Source organism: Kogia breviceps, chromosome 6 (assembly GCF_026419965.1).
Source record: "Kogia breviceps isolate mKogBre1 chromosome 6, mKogBre1 haplotype 1, whole genome shotgun sequence".
In the NCBI taxonomy this organism is placed as follows: domain Eukaryota; kingdom Metazoa; phylum Chordata; class Mammalia; order Artiodactyla; family Physeteridae; genus Kogia; species Kogia breviceps.
Window position 1 is genome coordinate 56281783 of NC_081315.1, and position 19797 is coordinate 56301579.

The 19797-nt window shown below is 39.0% G+C and overlaps 1 pseudogene; it reads right to left on the reverse strand.

Annotated features, from left to right (window-relative positions):
* Nucleotides 1-8062: 8062 nt before the first annotated feature.
* LOC131757998 (ubiquitin carboxyl-terminal hydrolase 48-like) lies at nt 8063-9491 on the reverse strand (annotated as a pseudogene).
* Between the last annotated feature and the right edge of the window lie 10306 nt (nt 9492-19797).

Below are 19797 nucleotides of genomic sequence, written 5' to 3' on the forward strand. Positions count from 1 at the left end.
ATAGATTATGATAGAAAATATACCACACTGCGAGTAACGAGGGTAAATTTTTCTTTGAATTATATATGTATGAATGTATATGAGGCAGGGATAGGAAATGTATTTCTTATTTTGAGTCGTTAGAAAATGCATGAAAACTTCTTTTTTTTAAACCTAAACCTCATAATTTATTAAGAGCTTCCCATTTTTAAAAGTACATGATAATGAAAATTATACAGAATGCTACACATTAAGTTACTGTTGATTTACACAGTAATTGTATAGTGAATAAGTTGGCATTAATGGGTTATAAATAAGGAAGGGCAGGGGAAAGTTTGTTCATACACATTTGTGAACATTAAAGAAACAAGACAATTAATGGCAACAGAGCTGCGCCAGAATACCGTTTTTTCTTTTTTTTTTTAACACCTTTATTGGAGTATAATTGCTCTACAATGTTGTGTTAGTTTCTGTTACATAACAAAGTGAATAAGCTATATGTGTACATATATCCCCATATCCCCTCCCTCTTCCGTCTTGCTCCCAACCTCCCTATCCCCCACGTCTAGGTGCTCACAAAACACTGAGCTGATCTCCCTGTGCAATGCAACTGCTTCCCACTAGCTATCTATTTTCCATCTGGTAGGGTATGTCAATGCTATTCTCTCACTTTGTCCCAGTTTACCCTCCCCCCCTCCCCGTGTCCTCAGGTCCATTCTCTACCTCTGTGTCTTTATTACTGTCCTGCGCCTAGGTTCATCAGAAACTTTTTTTTTTTTTTAGATTCCATATATATATGTGTTAGCATACGGTATTTGGTTTTCCCTTTCTGACTTACTTCACTCTGTATGACAGACTCCAGGTCCATCCACCTCATTACAAATAACTCAAATTCATTTGGTTTTATGGCTGAGTAATATTCCATTGTATATATGTGCCACATCTTCTTTATTCATTCATCTGTCAATGGACACTTAGGTTGCTTCCATGTCCTCGCTATTGTAAATAGTGCTGCAATGAACATTGTGGTACATGACTCTTTTTGAATTATGGTTTTCTCAGGATACATGCCCAATAGTGGGATTGCTGCTTTATATGGTAGTTCTATTTTTAGTTTTTTAAGGAACCTCCAACTATTCTCCATAGTAGCTGTAACAATTTACATTCCCACCAACTGTGCGAGAGGGTTCCATTTTGTCCACACCCTTTCCAGAATTTATTGTTTGTAGATTTTTTGATGATGGTCATTCTGACCCGTGTGAGCTGATACATCATTGTAGGGTTGTTTTTTTTTTGGCATTTTCTTTTTTTTTATACAGCAAGTTCTTATTAGTCATCCATTTTATACACATCAGTGTACACATGTCAATTCCAATCTCCGAATTCATCCCACCACCACCCCCACACCCTGCCTCTTTCCCCCCTTGGTGTCCATATGTTTGTTCTCTACATCTGTGTCTCAACTTCTGTCCTGCAAACCGGTTGATCTGTACCATTCTTCTAGGTGCCACATATATGCGTTAATATGTGATATTTGTTTTTCTCTTTCTGACTTACTTCATTCTGTATAACAATCTCTAGATTCAACCACGTCTCAAAAAAATGACCAATTTAGTTCCTTTTTATGGCTGAGTAAAATTCCATTGTATACATGTACCACATCTTCTTTATCCATTCGTCTGTCGATGGGCATTTAGGTTGCTTCCATGACCTGGCTACTATAAATAGTGCTGCAATGAACATTGGGGTGCATGTGTCTTTTTGAAATACGGTTTTCTCTGGATATATGCCCAGTAGTGGTATTGCTGGGTCTTATGGTAATTCTATTTTTAGTTTTTTAAGGAACCTCCATACTGTTCTCCATAGTGGCTGTATCAATTTCCATTCCCACCAGCATTGCAAGAGGGTTCCCTTTTCTTCACACCCTCTCCAGCATTTGTTGTTTGTAGGAATTCTGATGATGCCCATTCTAACTGGTGTGAGGTGATACCTAATTGTAGTTTTCATTTGCATTTCTCTAATAATTAGTGATGTTGAGCAGCTTTTCATGTGCTTCTTGGCCACCTGTATGTCTTCTTTGGAGATGTATCTATTTAGCTCTTCTGCCCATTTTTGGATTGGGTGGTTTGTTTTTTTAATATTGAGCTGCATGAGCTGTTTATATATTTTGGGGATTAATCCTTTGTCCATTGATTCATTTGCAAATATATTTTTCCCATTCTGAGTGTTGTCTTTTCGTCTTGTTTGTAGTTTCCTTTGCTTTGCAAAAGGTTTTAAGTTTCATTGGGTCCCATTTGTTTATTTTTGTTTTTATTTCCATTACTCTAGGAGGTGGATCAAAAAAGATCTTGCTGTGATTTATGTCAAAGAGTGTTCTTCCTATGTTTTCCTCTAAGATTTTGATAGTGCCCAGTCTTACATTTAGCTCTCTAATCCATTTTGAGTTTATTTTTGTGTATGGTGTTAGGGAGTGTTCTAATTTCATTCTTTTATGTGTAGCTGTCCAGTTTTCCCAGCACCACTTATTGAAGAGACTGTCTTTTCTCCCTTATATATCCTTGCCTCCTTTGTGATAGATTAGTTGACCATAGGTGTGTGGGTTTATCTCTGGGCTTTCTATCCTGTTCCACTGATCTATATTTATGTTTTTGTGCCAGTACCATATTTTCTTGATTACTGTAGCTTTGTAGTATAGTCTGAAGTCAGGGAGTCTGATTCCTCCAGCTCCGTTTTTTTCCCTCAAGACTGCTTTGGATATTCGGGGTCTTTTTTGTCTCCATACAAATTTTAAGATTTTTTGTTCTAGTTCCATAAAAAATGCCATTGGTAATTTGATAGAGATTGTATTGAATCTGTAGGTTTCTTTGGGTAGTATAGTCATTTTCACAAATTTGATTCTTCCAATCCAAGAACATGGTATATCTCTCCATCTGTTGGTATCAACTTTAATGTGTTTCAACAGTGTCTTATAGTTTCCTGCATACAGGTCTTTTGTCTCCCTAGGTAAGTTTATTCCTAGGTATTTTATTCTTTTTGTTGCAATGGTAAATGGGAGTGTTTCCTTAATTTCTCTGTCAGATTTTTCATCATCAATGTATAGGAATGCAAGAGATTTCTGTGCATTAATTTTGTATCCTGCAACTTTATCAAATTCATTGATTAGCTCTAGTAGTTGTCGGGTGCCATCCTTAGGAGTCTCTATGTATAGTATCATGTCATCTGCAAACAGTGACAGTTTTACTTCTTCTTTTCCAATTTGGATTCCTTTTATTTCTGTTTCTTCTCTGATTGCCATGACTAGGACTTCCAAAACTACTTTGAATAATAGTTGTGAGAATGGACATCCTTGTCTTGTTCCTGATCTTAGAGGAAATGCTTTCAGTTTTTCACCATTGAGAATGATGTTTGCTGTGGGTTTGTCATATATGGCCTTTATTATGTTGAGGAAGGTTGCCTCTATGCCCACTTTCTGGAGAGTTTTTATCATAAATGGGTGTTGAATTTTGTCAAAAGCTTTTTCTGCATCTATTGAGATGATCATATGGTTATTATTCTTCACTTTGTTAATATGGTGTATCACATTTATTGATTTGCATATATTGAAGACTCCTTGCATCCCTGGGATAAATCTCACTTGATCATGGTGTATGATCCTTTTAATGTGTTGTTGGATTCTGTTTGCTAGTATTTTGTTGAGGATTTTTGCATCTATATTCATCAGTGATATTGGTCTGTAATTTTCTTTTTTTGTAGTTTCTTTGTCTGGTTTTGGTATCAGGGTGATGGTGGCCTCATAGAATGAGTTTCGCAGTGTTCCACCCTCTGAAATTTTTTGGAAGAGTTTGAGAAGGATGGGTGTTAGCTCTTCTCTAAATATTTGATAGAATTCACGTGTGAAGCCATCTGGTCCTGGACTTTTTTTGTTGGAAGATTTTAATCACAGTTTCAATTTCATTACTTGTGATGGGTCTGTTCATGTTTTATATTTCTTCCTGGTTCAGTCTTGGAAGGTCATACCTTTCTAAGAATTTGTCCATTTCTTCCAGGTTGTCCAGTTTGTTGGCATAGAGTTGCTTGTAGTAGTCTCTTAGGATGCTTTGTATTTCTGCAGTGTCTGTTGTTACTTCTGCTTTTTCATTTCTAATTTTATTGATTTGAGTCCTCTTCCTCTTTTTCTTGATGAGTCTGGCTAATGGTTTATCAATTTTGTTTATCTTCTCAAAGGACCAGCTTTTAGTTTTATTGATCTTTATTATTGTTTTCTTTACTTCTATTTCACTTATTTCTGCCCTGATCTTTATGATTTCTTTCCTTCTGCTAACTTTGGGTTTTGTTTGTTCTTCTTTCTCTAGTTCCTTTAGGTGTAAGGTTAGGTTTTTTATTTGAGATTTTTAGGTTTTTTAGTTGAGATTTTTGTTGTTTCTTGAGGTACATTTGTATAGCTATAAACTTCCCTCTTAGAACTACTTTTGCTGCATCCCATAGGTTTTGGATCGTTGTGTTTTCATTGTCATTTGTCTCTAGGTATTTTTTTATTTCCTCTTTGATTTCTTCAGTGATCTCTTGATTTTTTAGTAACGTATGTTTAGCCTCCATGTGTTTGTGATTTTTTACGGTTTTTTCCCTGTAATTGATTTCTAATCTCATAGCATTGTGGTCAGAAAAGATGCTTGGTATGATTTCAATTTTCTTAAACTTACTGAAGCTTTATTTGTGTCCCAAGATATGATCTATCCTGGAGAATATTCCATGAGCACTTGAGAAGAAAGTATATTCTCTTGTTTTTGATGGAATGTGCTATAAATATCAACTAACTCCATCTTGTTTAATGTGTCATTTAAAGCTTGTGTTTCCTTATTTATTTTCATTTTGGATGATCTGTCCATTGATAAAAATGGGGTGTTAAATTTCCCTACTATGATTGTGTTACTGTTGATTTCCCCTTTTATGGCTGTTAGCATTTGCCTTATATATTGAGGTGTTCCTATGTTGGGTGCATAAATATTTATAATTGTTATATCTTCTTCTTGGATTCATCCCTTGATCAGTATGTAGTGTCTTTCCTTGTCTCTTGTAATAGTCTTTATTTTAAAGTCTATTTTGTCTGATATAAGAATTGCTACTCCAGCTTTCTTTTGATTTCCATTTGCATGGAATATCTTTTTCCATCCCTACACTTTCAGTCTCTATGTGTCCCTAGGTCTGAAGTGGGTCTCTTGTAGATAGCATATATATGGGTCTTGTTTTTGTATCCATTCAGCCAGTCTATTTCTTTTGATTGGAGCATTTAGTCCATTTACATTTAAGGTAGTTATGTATGTTGTATGTATGTCCCTATGACCATTTTCTTAATTGTTTTGGGTTTGTTATTCTAGGTCTTTTCCTTTTCTTGTGTTTCCTGCCTAGAAGAGTTCCTTTAGCATTTGCTGTAAAGCTGGTTTGGTGGTGCTGAATTCTCTTATATTTTGTTTATCTGTAAGGTTTTTAATTTCTCTCTTCAATCTGAATGAGATCCTTGCTCGGTAGAGTAACCTTGGTTGTAGGTTTTTCCCTTTCATCACTTTATTTTTTTATTTTTATTTATTTATTTTTTTGCAGTATGCAGGCCTTTCACTGTTGTGGCTGCTCCTGTTGTGGAGCACAGGCTCCGGACGTGCAGGCTCAGCGGCCATGGCTCACGGGCCCAGCCGCTTCGCGGCATGTGGGATCTTCCAGGCCGGGGCACGAACCTTTGTCCCCTGCATTGTCAGGCGGACTCTCAGCCACTGCGCCACCAGGGAAACCCCCTTTCATCACTTTAAATATGTCCTACCACTCCTTTCTGGCTTGCAGTTTCTGCTGAATGATCCATTGTTAACCTTACAGGGATTCTCTTGTATGTTATATTTCCCTTGCTGCTTTTAATATTTTATCTTTGTATTTAATTTTTGATAGTTTGATTATTATGTGTCTTGGCATGTTTCTCCTTGGATTTATTCAGTATGGGACTCTCTTCACTTCCTGGACTTGATTGACTATTTCCTTTCCCATGTTAGAGAAGTTTTCAACTAAAATCTCTTCAAACATTTTCTCAGACCCGTTCTTTATCTCTTCTTCCTCTGGGATCCCTATAATTCAAATGTTGGTGTGTTTCATGTTGTCCCAGAGGTCTCTGAGACTGTCCTGAATTCTTTTCATTCTTTTTTTTTTTTTATTCTGCTCTGTGGTAGTTATTTCCACTATTTTATATTCCAGGTCATTTATCCGTTCTTCTGCCTCAGTTATTCTGCTAGTGATTCCTTCTAGAGAATGTTTTTGTTTTGGTTTTTTGTTTGTTTTGTTTTGGTTTTTTGTTTTTGTTGTTTGTCTGTATGTTTGTTTTTGTGGTACATGGGCCTCTCACTGTTGTGGCCTCTCCCATTGCGGAGCACAGGCTCCAGACGCGCAGGCTCAGTGGCCATGGCTCACGGGCCCAGCCGCTCCGTGGCATGTGGAATCTTCCCGGACCGGGGCACGAACCCATGTCCCCTGCATAGGAAGGCAGATTCTCAACCACTGTGCCACCAGGGAAGCCCTAGAGAATTTTTAATTTCATTTCTTGTGTTGTTCATCATTGTTTGTTTGCTCTTTAGTTCTTCTAGGTTCTTGTTAAATGTTTCTTGTATTTTCTCCATTCTATTTCCAAGATTTTGGATCATCTTTACTATCATTATTCTGAATTCTTTTTCAGTTAGACTGCCTATTTCCTCTTCATTTGTTTGCCTTTGTAGATTTTTGCCTTGCTCCTTCATCTGCTGCATATTTCTCTGTCTTTTCATTTTGTTTAACTTACTGTGTTTGGGGTCTCCTTTGCACACGCTGCAGGTTTGTAGTTCCCATTGTTTTTGGTGTCTGCCCCCAGTGGGTGAGGTTTGTTCTGTTGTTTGTGTAGGGTTCCTTGTGGAGGGGACTGGTGCCTTTGTTCTGGTGTGTGGGCCTAGATCTTGTCTTTCTGGTGGGCAGGGGTATGTCAGGTGGTGTATTTTGGATGTCTGTGAACTTAGTCTGATTTTAGGCAGCCTCCCTGCTAATGGGTGGGGTTGTGTTCCTCTTTTGCTAGTTGTTTGGCATGGGGCGTCCAGCACCGTAGCTTGCTGGATATTGGATGCAGCTAGGTCTTAGCATTGAGACAGAGATCTCTGAGAGAGCTCTTGCCTCTTACAAGAGCTCTGGTGGTCTCTGGTGGTCCTATGTCCTGAATTTGGCTCCCCCACCTCAGAGGCTCAGGCCAGAGTACCAAGACCCCGTCAACCACACGGAATTATCAAGATAGTGGTCATTGACAAGTAAAACCACAGAGAAGAGGCCATGCCTTTTCCTGATGAGCAGTTTTCAGACTTCAGTTCATTTTGGCAACAGGACGACTGGATAGGCAATGCGAGGCAAAACAGAGTCCGTGAGGTGGGTGGTGCTCAGCCGGAGCATGGCCTGAGGGGCCCAGTTGAAGTCCTTCGGGAAGGCTGACAGGGGCCAGGACTCCGGGCTCCTGTGGCCGCAGCCTCCTTGAGGTCTCCCTCCTGGCATCAATTCGCTCTCACTGTTGCTTTGGCAGTCATGCGTTTACCCTGAGCTTCTTCACGAGGTGAGCGCTCCCTGAGGCGATGTGCCCAGGTAAACTTTTTTCTCAGATCTTCAGCAATAAAGACAAGAGTGCCTTAGGAAGTGACAGAATGACTACAGATGTATAGGCACTGAGAGTGAGATCACAAAACAAGTTTGTGCTGGTCCTGGTGGCACCTGATTCACAGGTGCTCAATAAATGGCTGTTACTTTCACTAGTCTGTAAATTCACTAGTGCTCCTTGGTTTCTTTTTTGGGTAGCCACAACAGAGGTCTGTCTGCATGCTCTGCAATCTTTGCACAACCAGGGAAATGGGGTGACCACACCCCATGTGCCACATCCACATGGCAAGCTACATCCTTTACACTACCCTAGTCTCCCCCACCCAGAGACCTCCCACAAGGCTCTAAACCAGGCCTTAGTCAGGCTCTTAGAGATAAGGTTGTGAGGGTGCCCACCTGGAGCTAGTAGCTCCAGATTGGGCACCACCTGTCCCAGAAGATCTTACAGACCAGCTCTAGCAGGTAACCTTTGGTACAGCTCCTTAACTTCTTCATGCTTTGCTTTTCCTTTATCCACACTTTGCTTACACATCTCGGCCATTTTAATACACCACTCCTCAAATTTGGAATTATCCCAATCTACCAGCTCTTGAAGAAAGGCTGGTACTTGAATAGTTATGTTGGGTTTTTCTTGAGTTTGCAGTCTATAAACCAACATGTATGCATTCGAGAACAGTGAGTTCCTTTGCCACACTTGGGTATACATATCTGGGATTTAGAAGGTTCTCCTAGATCTTCCTCAATCCCTAGTTGTAATTTCTTCCCATCCATCTTTTCTGTGTCTTCGTCGTTAAACTTATACCATTCACCAGACTGTGGATCTTTCACATGGGCAATGTAGTGACCAGAATAAGCGCTCACTTCTCTGTGTATGAGGACTGCACTATGTTCATACACATAGGACCCACCTTTGTGTTCCACATGAGGCTCCATATCCAAAATTCCTGAGAAGCCAATGTAGGTATTCAGCTTTATCTTATGTCCAGTTTGCCTGTCAAAGATAAAACGCATTAGCTGTAAGTTCAGAGTACAATGAAGACTAAGGAGTTGGATCTTCCTTGTTGCATTTTATTTGCTTTGACAGTTTTCACAAATGTACCGATTGTTTCCTAATTTTTCTTCCTTCAAAAATTCCGAGATAAAATTTGTCAACTGTGGCCTTGGATATTTAACTCCAGTTCATAAAACTTTGATAAAAGCTTAGATTCTCTGCAGCACTGATTGCAGACAGTTACATAAGCTTATTCCCCACAGAACTGCTGTTGGACAATGTTCCTCACATCGGGATTCTTTTGTTTAGACAAAGTATCTTCCAAAAGAGACATAAAGAGCTTTCAAAATTCTTGGGCATGCTGCTGCTGCCCTGTGTCCAAGCCCAAAGATTTAACAAATCCTGATGGATCAATGTAGCACCTATTACTGATTTGCAACAAGGCAAATAAGTACTGGAGATGCTCACACATTTTTTGAGGCTCATCTTTCTCTTCTTGGATACCAGCTCCCATCATGTAGTCACTATAGGTGCTTGGACATAAGTAGAGCACCTGCAGAAGCTCCAGGTTAAGAAACCACACTTGAAAAAATGTGTTGACATACAAAGTACCTCCCAGGTTAGTGAGGCCCACAGATGAGTTCTTTTTTCTCCTCTCACAGTTGGGGTCGTCAGTGTTATGAAAACTATTTTCATCTATTTCTCCTAACCAAATGTGCTCACCGATTGCAACCAAGCAATTCGGATCTCCTTTGCAGTTTCGTCTGCACACGCCGCGGATACAGGGCTCCGGCCATATGTGCCCCTGCGACACCTCCTCGGCCCCCACCGTCTCCGCCCAGCTCCAGGCCGGCTTCTCCAGCTGCAGCCGCGAGGCCATGGCCTTGGCCCAAGGAGCGCATCCTGAGCCCGGCGCTGATGGGGAAGCGGCGTCTCAGCCCCTGTCCAGGATAGCGTCCTGCACACCACTAGTCTTTCAAGCCGGCCGAAAACTTCTGATTTGATAAAGTTAGATGAATTTTTTGAGCTGCAATAATATCTTTTTTATTTTCCTCTAACGGAATTCATGTTAGATTTACAAGGCCTATATTTATTGCTGGCTGACAACTTTGTCTTGCCAACTCACGGTAACATGAGCATCTGCATTTAAAGCCCGTGTCTACTTGAAGTAGCTCCCAAGTCAAATTCTAGGACCTCTTACTCCCCTGAGGTTTCATTTCTAAGGTGATCTAAGCTTAAGGGGCCTTGGATATTTTCCTGGCATTCTGAGACGGATGCCTTGTCTGCCTAACTTTCTCTGTATTTGCTGATAACTTCTGGGTGTCTGTTGATCTTGACTAGTCCATGTTCTTGTAGGCTGAAACCTTCTTTTGAAAATTGTGATACCCACCATGACTGATTCTCATCCTCTGCACCCTCTGCGCTGTTCAGTGTGACTCTAAGCTGACCGCTCACTCTTAGATATTTTAATACCCGGGGTCTGGGGGGAGGGGGAGGGGGAACGGGGAGCGGGGGAGAAGAGCACACTCTCTTTCAACAAAGCTTGTCTTTTGTAAACCAAAGTCTTTCAGATTCCTGAATTTGCTATTTGCTTACGAAATTTATTCAAAAATGTCTTCTAGGCCAGCACAGTCCAGTTTCTGTGACAATGGAAATGTGCTTTATAAAACTGCACTGTCCTATACAGTAGCCACCGGTCACATGTGGTTGTTCGGCTCTTGAAATGGGGCTGGGGTGACTAAGCAACTAAATTGTAAATTTTATTTAATTTTAATTAATTGAAATTCAAATAGCCACATGTGTCTAGTGGCTCCTAGATCAGACAGCACAATTCTGGACTGTATCTGTGCCCTCCCTGTTATCAGCTTATTAAAAAAAACCCATTCCTGATGCCAAAATCCTAGGGTAAGTGTAACGTGCATAAGAATACAGGAAGGGAAGCCACTTTTTCATGTCTCTTCGTATAATCCTAGCACATTAACTTAGAATTTTTTCATCAGTTTTATTGAAGCAAAACTTATGTATAATAAAAATGTACCCATTTTAAGTGTAGAGTTCAAAAAGTTTTGACAAATGTATCCTGTCATGTAACCACCACCACAATGAAGAAATAGAAGATTTCACTACCCCACAATTCTCCTCCCCCTACTCCCAGCCCCTGCCAATCATTGACCTGCTTTCTGTCACTCTTGTTTTGCCTCTTCCAGAATTTCCTATACCTACAGTCAGACATATGCAGTCTTCTATGCCTGGTTTCTTTCAACCAGTATAATGATTTGAGATTTGTTCATGTCGTCGCTTGTGTAGGAGTCTGTTTCTTTCTTTTTTTTCTTTTTCTTTTTGCTAAGTTATATTCCATCGTACAGATATAATAATACAATACAATTTGTTTATCCATTCACAAGTTGATTTGGGTTTTTTTGGTTTGGGACAATTATTTAAAAGCTAATTTATGAATAAAATACACAACTTTGGTGGATGTATGTTTTCATTGTCACCTGGAAAATTTCTTAAGATTGGGAATGCTGAGTCATATAGTAAGTGTATATCTATATAAGAAATTGCCAAACTGTTTTCTAAAATGGTTGTATTATGCATTCCCACACCAATATATGAGAGTTATAATTGTTCCACATCCTTACCATCAGTTGGCATTGTCACTCTTGGATTTTAGCCATCCTTGTGGGGGTGCAGTGGTATTCCGTGACAGTTTTCTTTTGCATTTCCTTAATGACTAATGACGTTGAACATCTTTTTATGCATTTTTGTGCCATTCATATATCTTTTTTAGCAAAGTGTCTGTTCAAATGATTTTTAAATCAGGTTATCCTTTTCTTACTTAGTTGTAAGAATTATTTATTGATATAACTTTGCAAATATTTTCCCCCAATCTGTGGTTTGCCTTTTTAGTTTCTTAACAGCATCTTTCAAAAACATGATTTTTTTTGGTCTATCTAAGACATATTTGCCTACTCAAGGTTATGAAGATTTTCTAGTAGGATTTCTTCTAGGTTCATAGTTTTAGTTCTTAGCTTAATGTTCAATTTTGAGTTAATGAAGTTTTTTTAAAAAAGTAAATCAAGACTCTAAGTTACTTTAATATTTATTCCAAATCTCAGGTTAATATAGAACCTGCCTCATGGAGTTGTTGTAAGCCTGACACATAATAACAATTGGGTTGTTATTAGCCATGGACATTTATGTTTATTCCTCCAACAAATCCCCTCACAGCACCAAAGGAAATACTGAATATTATCAACTAAAGTAAGGAGCTGAGAGTTTGGAGAATATAAACAAGGGATTTTTTTAAAGACTACAAAGAAAACCTAAATAAAAACTAAAACCAAAGCTCGTTCAATAGGAGAGGATACTTTTAAAATTTGAATGAACTTTTTTGAGTGAAAAAATGGAATGATTTCTTCTCTTTTGTGACACTGACTTGTCTATTCTTAGGACTGAATGTTCATGGGAGACTAAAGATGCTTTGTTGCCTGTTTGGTTGTTGGGCTCATATCCTGTATATACATCTAGAAATTGGCACAAAACAATGTGAGGAGAGCCATGGATGAAGATAAGAATACTTTTTCTATTGCCTTTCCTTACAGATGAATCTACATAATCTCTTACATCTTTAAAAGTTATTAGATTTCAGGTATGAAGTTTAGCTTTTTAATAACTCAGTGGGAAAGTAGAGCATCAGGTTCAGCCAGGTGTCCAGAAAGATGCTTGTAGTACTTTTTCTAGGATCACCTGTTGACTTAGTTCATATTTGTGCAAAAACATGTGGAAGGGCTTCCCTGGTGGCACAGTGGTTGAGAGTCTGCCTGCCGATGCAGGGGACATGGGTTCGTGCCCCGGTCCGGGAAGATCCCACATTCCGCGGAGCAGCTGGGCCCGTGAGCCATGGCTGCTGAGCCTGCACATCCAGAGCCTGTGCTCTGCAACGGGAGAGGCCACAACAGTGAGAGGCCCGCATACCGCCAAAAAAAAAAACATGTGGAAGAGGAGCTAATTCCCACTGGAAATTAATGTTAACTATTTATATGATTTTTTTTTTCCCCTTCGGCCCTCTTCAGGTGACAGTGTGGTTTTCCAGAGTCAAGTCAAAGGTGATTTGACCCATGGATCCTCTGACAGGAACACAATGGAATGCTGCACAGGGTGGGTGGGGTAGCATTGACCCCAGCTTACTCTGACTGACTTGTGATTGCCCTGTGATACTTGAAATGCAGGAAAAATCCTAGAGTATATCCCTTGTTCTCTACACTCACCTACCCATTGCGTGCAAAAGACAACTAGACTCCTCTGTCTGGTAAATGATTTTCTTGCATGTTGCAACCATAGAAGGCTTATCTAGTGGGTTATCTGTTCACCTGGTCTAGTGCACCTGTTGGCCAGCTGACAAGTATTTGTCAGTATATAGGGTCACACTTTCTGTTTCTCAAATTGCTATGTATTTGTAAATGAAAATGATGAGTATCACATGGATCTGAGCCCATTAGAATGGGTTTTTCTCTTTTAATCTGCCCTGAGACCTGATGCAGAGGAATTTCTTTATCAGAGCCAAATGAACTCTGAGACTCTGACAAGCATGACAGAATGTAAGGGCTTCATCAATGCATTGATTCAACTTTTCACTAAATATTCATTGCTCTTTTACCAGGTACTTTACTAGACAACAGTGAAGAAGCTAAAGTCCTTGTCCTCACTGAATGGGTGTCTGACTGCTCATATATATCAATGAAGATAATGAAACTTTTGTGACTTTCTTCATGCTATGAGACATAACACAGAGGTCAATAATTTTATCTTAATTCCTTCCCACAAATTCTACTTCTCTTACCCTCCAATCCTTGGCAGAGAGGGTAGAATTTTAAACAGAGGCAGATTTATACGACGTGATTCCTCAGGCCACAAGTTCTCTCTGGCCAGGGGAATTTAGGAAGGGATTGACCCTGAGATGAATAAAGAGAACAGGTCCTAACACAGGCTTTTCTCTAAAGGAGATTGAACTTACTGGATCATGCTTTCTGCCTTTGTCACAAGGGGAGGCACTATTCAGTTACCTCCTTTGGATAGTCCTCTGAGTTTAAAGTTGAATTTAACTTACCACTTTTGACTCAGACATATCCATTTTGCATCATTATTTCCATTCTGGCACCCACAACTGGAGATATTTGGGCTGGGGCTAAAATGGACCTTTGGCATACCTCACATTTGACATTCTTTTGTCCATACCTGGACCATTCCATATCAACATGAGGCAGCTGGATCCTTGAGCTAAGTCCTGGAATCCAGTACAGACCTCAGAGATCCTGAGGCACAGTCTAAATTAACCTGTGTTCCTGAAATGCAAGTGCAGGAAATAGAGCATAAGAGACTGGGATTTTAACAAGAGTTAGCCATGAAAACACAATTTATGCTGGAAAAGTGAAGAGGTACAGTGAATTAAAAATATGTAGACAAATATATGTATAATATAATTTAATAATCATGAAATGTAAATTTATGTATATAAACTATATATACAAATATGTCAATATAACATATAGGTTATATATAAATGTATAAAGATAATTATATATATAAATATAATCATATATATATATATATATATATATATATATATATATATATATGAGATCTAGAAGAAGAAAATATTTAACTACTCCCTTCCAGGCTTCATGCCCTAAACCTGAAGCTGCTATAAACCTACCCATGGGCTGCCCCAACTCTTGGATGAGGCCCAACTTCTAGGCTTCCTTTTCACATTGTCAAGTATTAAACAAATTCTTTTGTATGTAGAAGAGAAAGAGGAGTATCACCACTGCTACGTATTGGTCCATTTTGTCTAGAACATCAGGTTTCCTTGGAGGGGAGATGGTGAAAGTGAAATGCCCAAATATACTTCTGTCACAGTGATGCAGACTTTGCATGCCTCCATTCAAGACACTGAGATGGACAAAAAGGAAACCTAAAACTGAAATTCAGTTTCAAATAACATTCAACCCTTTTATCAGAGTTACCTTTGAAATATTCAACCTTTCCAACCTGTTTTAAATTAGGTTAAATTAGGGAGTGAAAAGTCAAGTCACAGCCCCAGAGATACTATGTCATTTCCCAGTCATGAGAAGCAGTCCAAATATAAGATCTGAGAATTGATAATGTATTCTGGTTTGTTAGTCCCAAACAAGAGCACACCTGGTCTTTGAGATCTGCACAATACCTTTGTTTTTAAGATGTTTGAGATCCAGACTAAAGGCTGTAGGTCTGTTTCCATGCCAGTCTTTTTTTAATTTATTGAGGTATAGTTGATTTACAATATTACATAAGTTTCAGGTGTACAACATAGTGATTCACAATTTGATAAAACAGGAAATGTGGAATGGGAATTGCTTTTGAACCATGGAAACTCTTTGCAGCCACTGAAATCTATTAGCCTGTGAAATCTCATGAATTTTCTGGACTACAGTGATCGTTCTCAACTTTGTCAAGGTGTGTTGTTAACATGCTCTATTCCTTTTTGTTAGCTGACAACAGGTTGTTAGGAAATGCATCCTCACTTTCATCTATGTGCAAAACTGACATTATACTTTTGGCGTGGCCTCTGAAATAACTGCTGTATATACAAGGTGGTGTTTTTGTTCGGCAGTAATATGATGAGGGGAACAATTCACTCATTCACCAAATACTTGATGAGCTCCTACCAAGTGCATGACTGGGACCTACAGTAGCAAACTGAAGGACAGGCCCACTGGTTTAATAGAACTTTCATGGGAGAAACAAAATAAAGGATAAACAACAAACAAAGCTGTCTGATTATGTAAGAGCTATACAGAGAATAGACCAAATGACCGAGTGACTGGGCGACTGCTTTTGACTAGGTAATCAGGGAAGACCTTTCCAAGGAAATGACATTGCTGCAAATGCTCATATGACAAGAGGACTCAAATACGCAAAGATTCCAGGCAAAGGGAACAGCAAATATACTTTAAATGGGAATCAACTTTGTGTAGCCAATTTTTAAAAAATGAATTAATAAAAGTATAAGCAATCACAACCAAATATCACTATTCCTGGAGCAGAGTGATCAAGGGTATATGAGAGGTAAGAGTGGGCAGGGGCCACATTGTGGAGGCTTTCTAGTCGTTGGGGCATCATAAAGAGTTTGGATTATAGTCTAAGTATAGTGGGAAGTCATCCGAGGAATTTAATCAGGGAGGCAGATGATGGGGCTTACGATGTAACTACCTATGGAAAAATCCTATCATTTTCAAAGGGAGAGGAATAGCTTCCTGCTACAAAATCCCATCCCCCTAGATAACAAAACAAATAAACTAGCCTTTCTAGTTTATCATTTCCTTTAAAGCATTTCTGGCATAAAGCATCCTCCAGCACACTTATATGCACAAACATAAACATATGATGTACCCATGAATGGTCATTCATTACATTCATCAGGGACAAAAAGAAGTAGAGAGTGGTTCTTTCCGAAGCCTAGGATTTCTTTCCTATGAAAGATATTTAAATTATATAACTCTGAATCTCTCTTAACCCCTTTATTCATTCCATATTTAGGGTGGTGACTGACTTATCTGATCAGTAAATAGGATGAATAACTGGATATGCTTGGCTCAGCTCCCATACATTTCTCATGGGAATGAATCTGTCCATAGTCAGCAAAAATTCTGTCTGTGCCCCCACGGCCAAAGCATTACTAAGACAAGCCACATCCTGGTGGCCCACCTCTACCATCATTGTTGTGATTGGGTCAGTGAGTCTACCTAAATCTGAGTTCATTCGTGATTCCACTTAGTTAACAAACCTAAAGCCTAATTCTCCAATCTAGTCTCTATTAGAAATAAAAATGATATTTTGGCCTCCTATTATTGCTCAGCTTGTTTGAAAACAAGATGGAGGAAATGAGGTACCATTTTCAGGAGGGAACGGTGCATAGAAACCCCAACTGCAGATACCTACTGAGAACATAGCACTGGCTTAGATTCTATCGAAGATATAAAGGAAAAAGTAAACATATCATCCGTACTGAGGAAATTTACAATCCTTTGTGTTAAAATATTGTCTTGCTGACAAGAAAAACAGCTTCTTAGACAGAATAGAAAACTTAAACTCCAGATTAAGCAAAAATAATCATCAGTTTTGAGTCCCCCAAGACTCTGCCACATGCTCTATTTACACAGACCTGGGCAACCACACACACAGAGGGAAGGACTTATGGAAAGACTGCTCACCTTTTGCACTCAGCACTCTCCTTGTCTGCTCATTGTCTTTCATTGTCTTCCAGGTATGGATCTGTAAGCTTTGCCTATGAACACTGCTTTCAACTCAGTTATATTAACTCTGTTCTCCACTCTCTCTCCCACACCAGACAGTGGAAGAGCGATGCTGTTCTTGGCTCCTTTTCTCCAATTCCTCCTATCGTCCATTTGGACATAATACATTACAGAAGCTCTACTGATTAACATACAAAGGATGGTCATGTGGCATTTGGGGCCTGCTCCAAGTCTCAACCCAGAGGGAGGAAGCTGTTTGATGTAACTTTCTGTCTAACTCTCATGTGGAAAAGGTGAGAGGTAAGTAGGTGAATTTAAACTCAGGTCTGAGAAAAGCACCCTAGGCATAATGGAGACTAATGTGGTAGAGACAGACTCTTTTGTCATCCTTACAGTGAAACTAAACCTAGATCTATTCATCTTGCCTAGAGGAAACAAAGCTCTGGATCACTTATTGTGTACAATGGCTGAATGAACCAAAGATCAGACTATGCTGGATTTGCCTCCATGTATTTTTAACATATTTTTTACTTTTTTTCAAATGAAATAAAGAACCACCTTACCAAGTTTTAGAATTAGAATGAAGCAAAGGTGTGCATTAAAATATCATATAGGAGCTTTGTGTAACAGGTTTTCTATATTTGCTTGTTTGGTTTTTTTATTTCATAGGTACTTCAAGCTTCACAGAAAGGATATTTCTCTGTCCAAATGTATGAGACAATCACAATACTTATTAGTACACACCTGGGTGTACTTGATCCACATTTTTGGGGACTACACTAGGACCCTTACCCAAGGAATTTGGTACCCTATTGGGCCTGTTCCATGAAAAATGAAATGGAAGTGATCCTAAGTGTTAAGTTGCTGACCATTTTTTCTATTATAAAACTTGTCCAAATAGACTTAGAAAGGATGGTCATAGACTTTTTACCTAGTATGTACCCATACCAAACAGGTAAAGACAGGAGTAGCGTAGGTGTATGAATAAAAATTAAGGTGAATTTCCTGTGGTGTCACAGGTAGTAAGTGAACTTGCATAAACCACTGTATAGGCCATTAACCCCACAACTGAATTTACAACCTTTAATTCTCTAATTGTCCTCCTCTAAGTTCTGGGGACTGAATCAGCCATTTGGCAACCTGCCTCATCTCTGACTGACTCGAAGTATTTCCATAGCAGCTACCACACTGGTTTTTTTTTTGAAAAGAATGGGTGGAGTTGCTGCTATGAGTCATGAAATAATGAGAAATTCAGAGGTAAGGTGAAAGGTGAGGTGGATATCCCAATGCATTTCACAAGGAAGTGTCATGGGATAAAAAAGACCAAGAGTCAAATTTCCTCTAGAAACTTTTGAAGGAATTATTAATTAAACAAAATTGTAATGACTACTCTTTACTTCAGAGAGTCATCCTTTCTTAGCCTTCCCAGAAATAGGCATCCACAAACACTCACACACAGTTGAGAGAGAGAGAGAAAAAACTTTGCTCTCATTTAAAATCTCCCCTGTTGTAAATACACTTTTCCCATGATTTTCTCCATGATTATTCTATCATACAGCTAAATGTAGCATTCTGAATCATTGATTATAGATTATTGAATGAAATCAAGCTTTTCAACTTTATCCTTGGCCATCAAACAATGCATGGTCTTAGAAGAATTCATCTAAACATCAAGAATACAGATAAGAAAAAGTACGTATATTTTAAGTTCAACCAGAATCCCATTCTAAGCAGAGTGTATACAAATTGATTCTTTTAAATTAGCTTACAGCTGGTAATTTAAGATTCCTAAAATAATGTGACAATATATGGGTCCAAGGGTTTAACCCAACAGATCCAATGAGAGTACAGAAATCACTGATTTTGGGCATCAAGGCTCTGAGAACACTAGCTTAGCACTAGCCAGAGCAACAGACTTGGAATTTAGACGGTAAGTCTCCTCATCTTTTGGAAGAGCCTGTTGAGGCCCATGTCAAACTAAAACTTTGTTTATAAATTAGTAATCTTGTTAAAATTTTTAGCTGCCAAGTGAAAGCTTGGCAGCTTTTACTGAAGGGTTAGAAAGAAGGGTTAGAAAGAACTTTCTAACCTAGTATTCAAGGCCTGACTGGACACTGAAAATAAGGGAAAAAAATAAATGGGCTCTTCCAAAGGGATTTCTTCCACTGTACTTACGGGTAAGGATGGTGGTTGGCATGGCAGCATTGCCCAGTGGTCAGTAGCGCCAGCTATCATGATCGCTTGGGTCAGAATCCTGGTTCTGACCCCTCCTTGCTCCATCCCCTTAGATAACTTTTGACCTCTCCATGCTTCTCTTTCCCTAACCTAATGAAGGTAGAGACATTGCTTACCTGATAGCATTGTAGACTTTGAGTATAATGTGCTTAAAACAGTGCCAAGCACATAAAAATCTCCTCAAAAATGTGCAGTACAGAAAACACAGAGGTCTAGGTAGGTTGGTGACCTTTTCCAGGTTACACAGCAGCAGAGCTGAGATTTGAACCCAGGTCTCTGAACCCCTCATCTACAGGCTCAGACGTGGTTTGCTCATTGCCATTTCTCCAGAATTGTGTGAATAATTGTCGTGCTAAGTATCGGGTTGGCCAAAAACGTCGTTCGGGTTTTCTGTAAGATATGGAAAACCCGAACGGCTGTTTAGGCCAACCCAATATCTGGTGAAAATTAATTTAGCACTTCTGCCAAATAGGAAAGTTTTACTTAAAACTTTAAATGAGCTTTTTTTTAATACAAGTGTTGATGGGGTAAGTGACCTTTTCTCAGATATTTTAATTCATTAATACAGGAAACACTGCACATGAGATGAGGTCTGGAGTACAAACTTTAATGTTGTGACTCATGGATTGTTCTTTCAGGGACCCATTTTACTTCCAG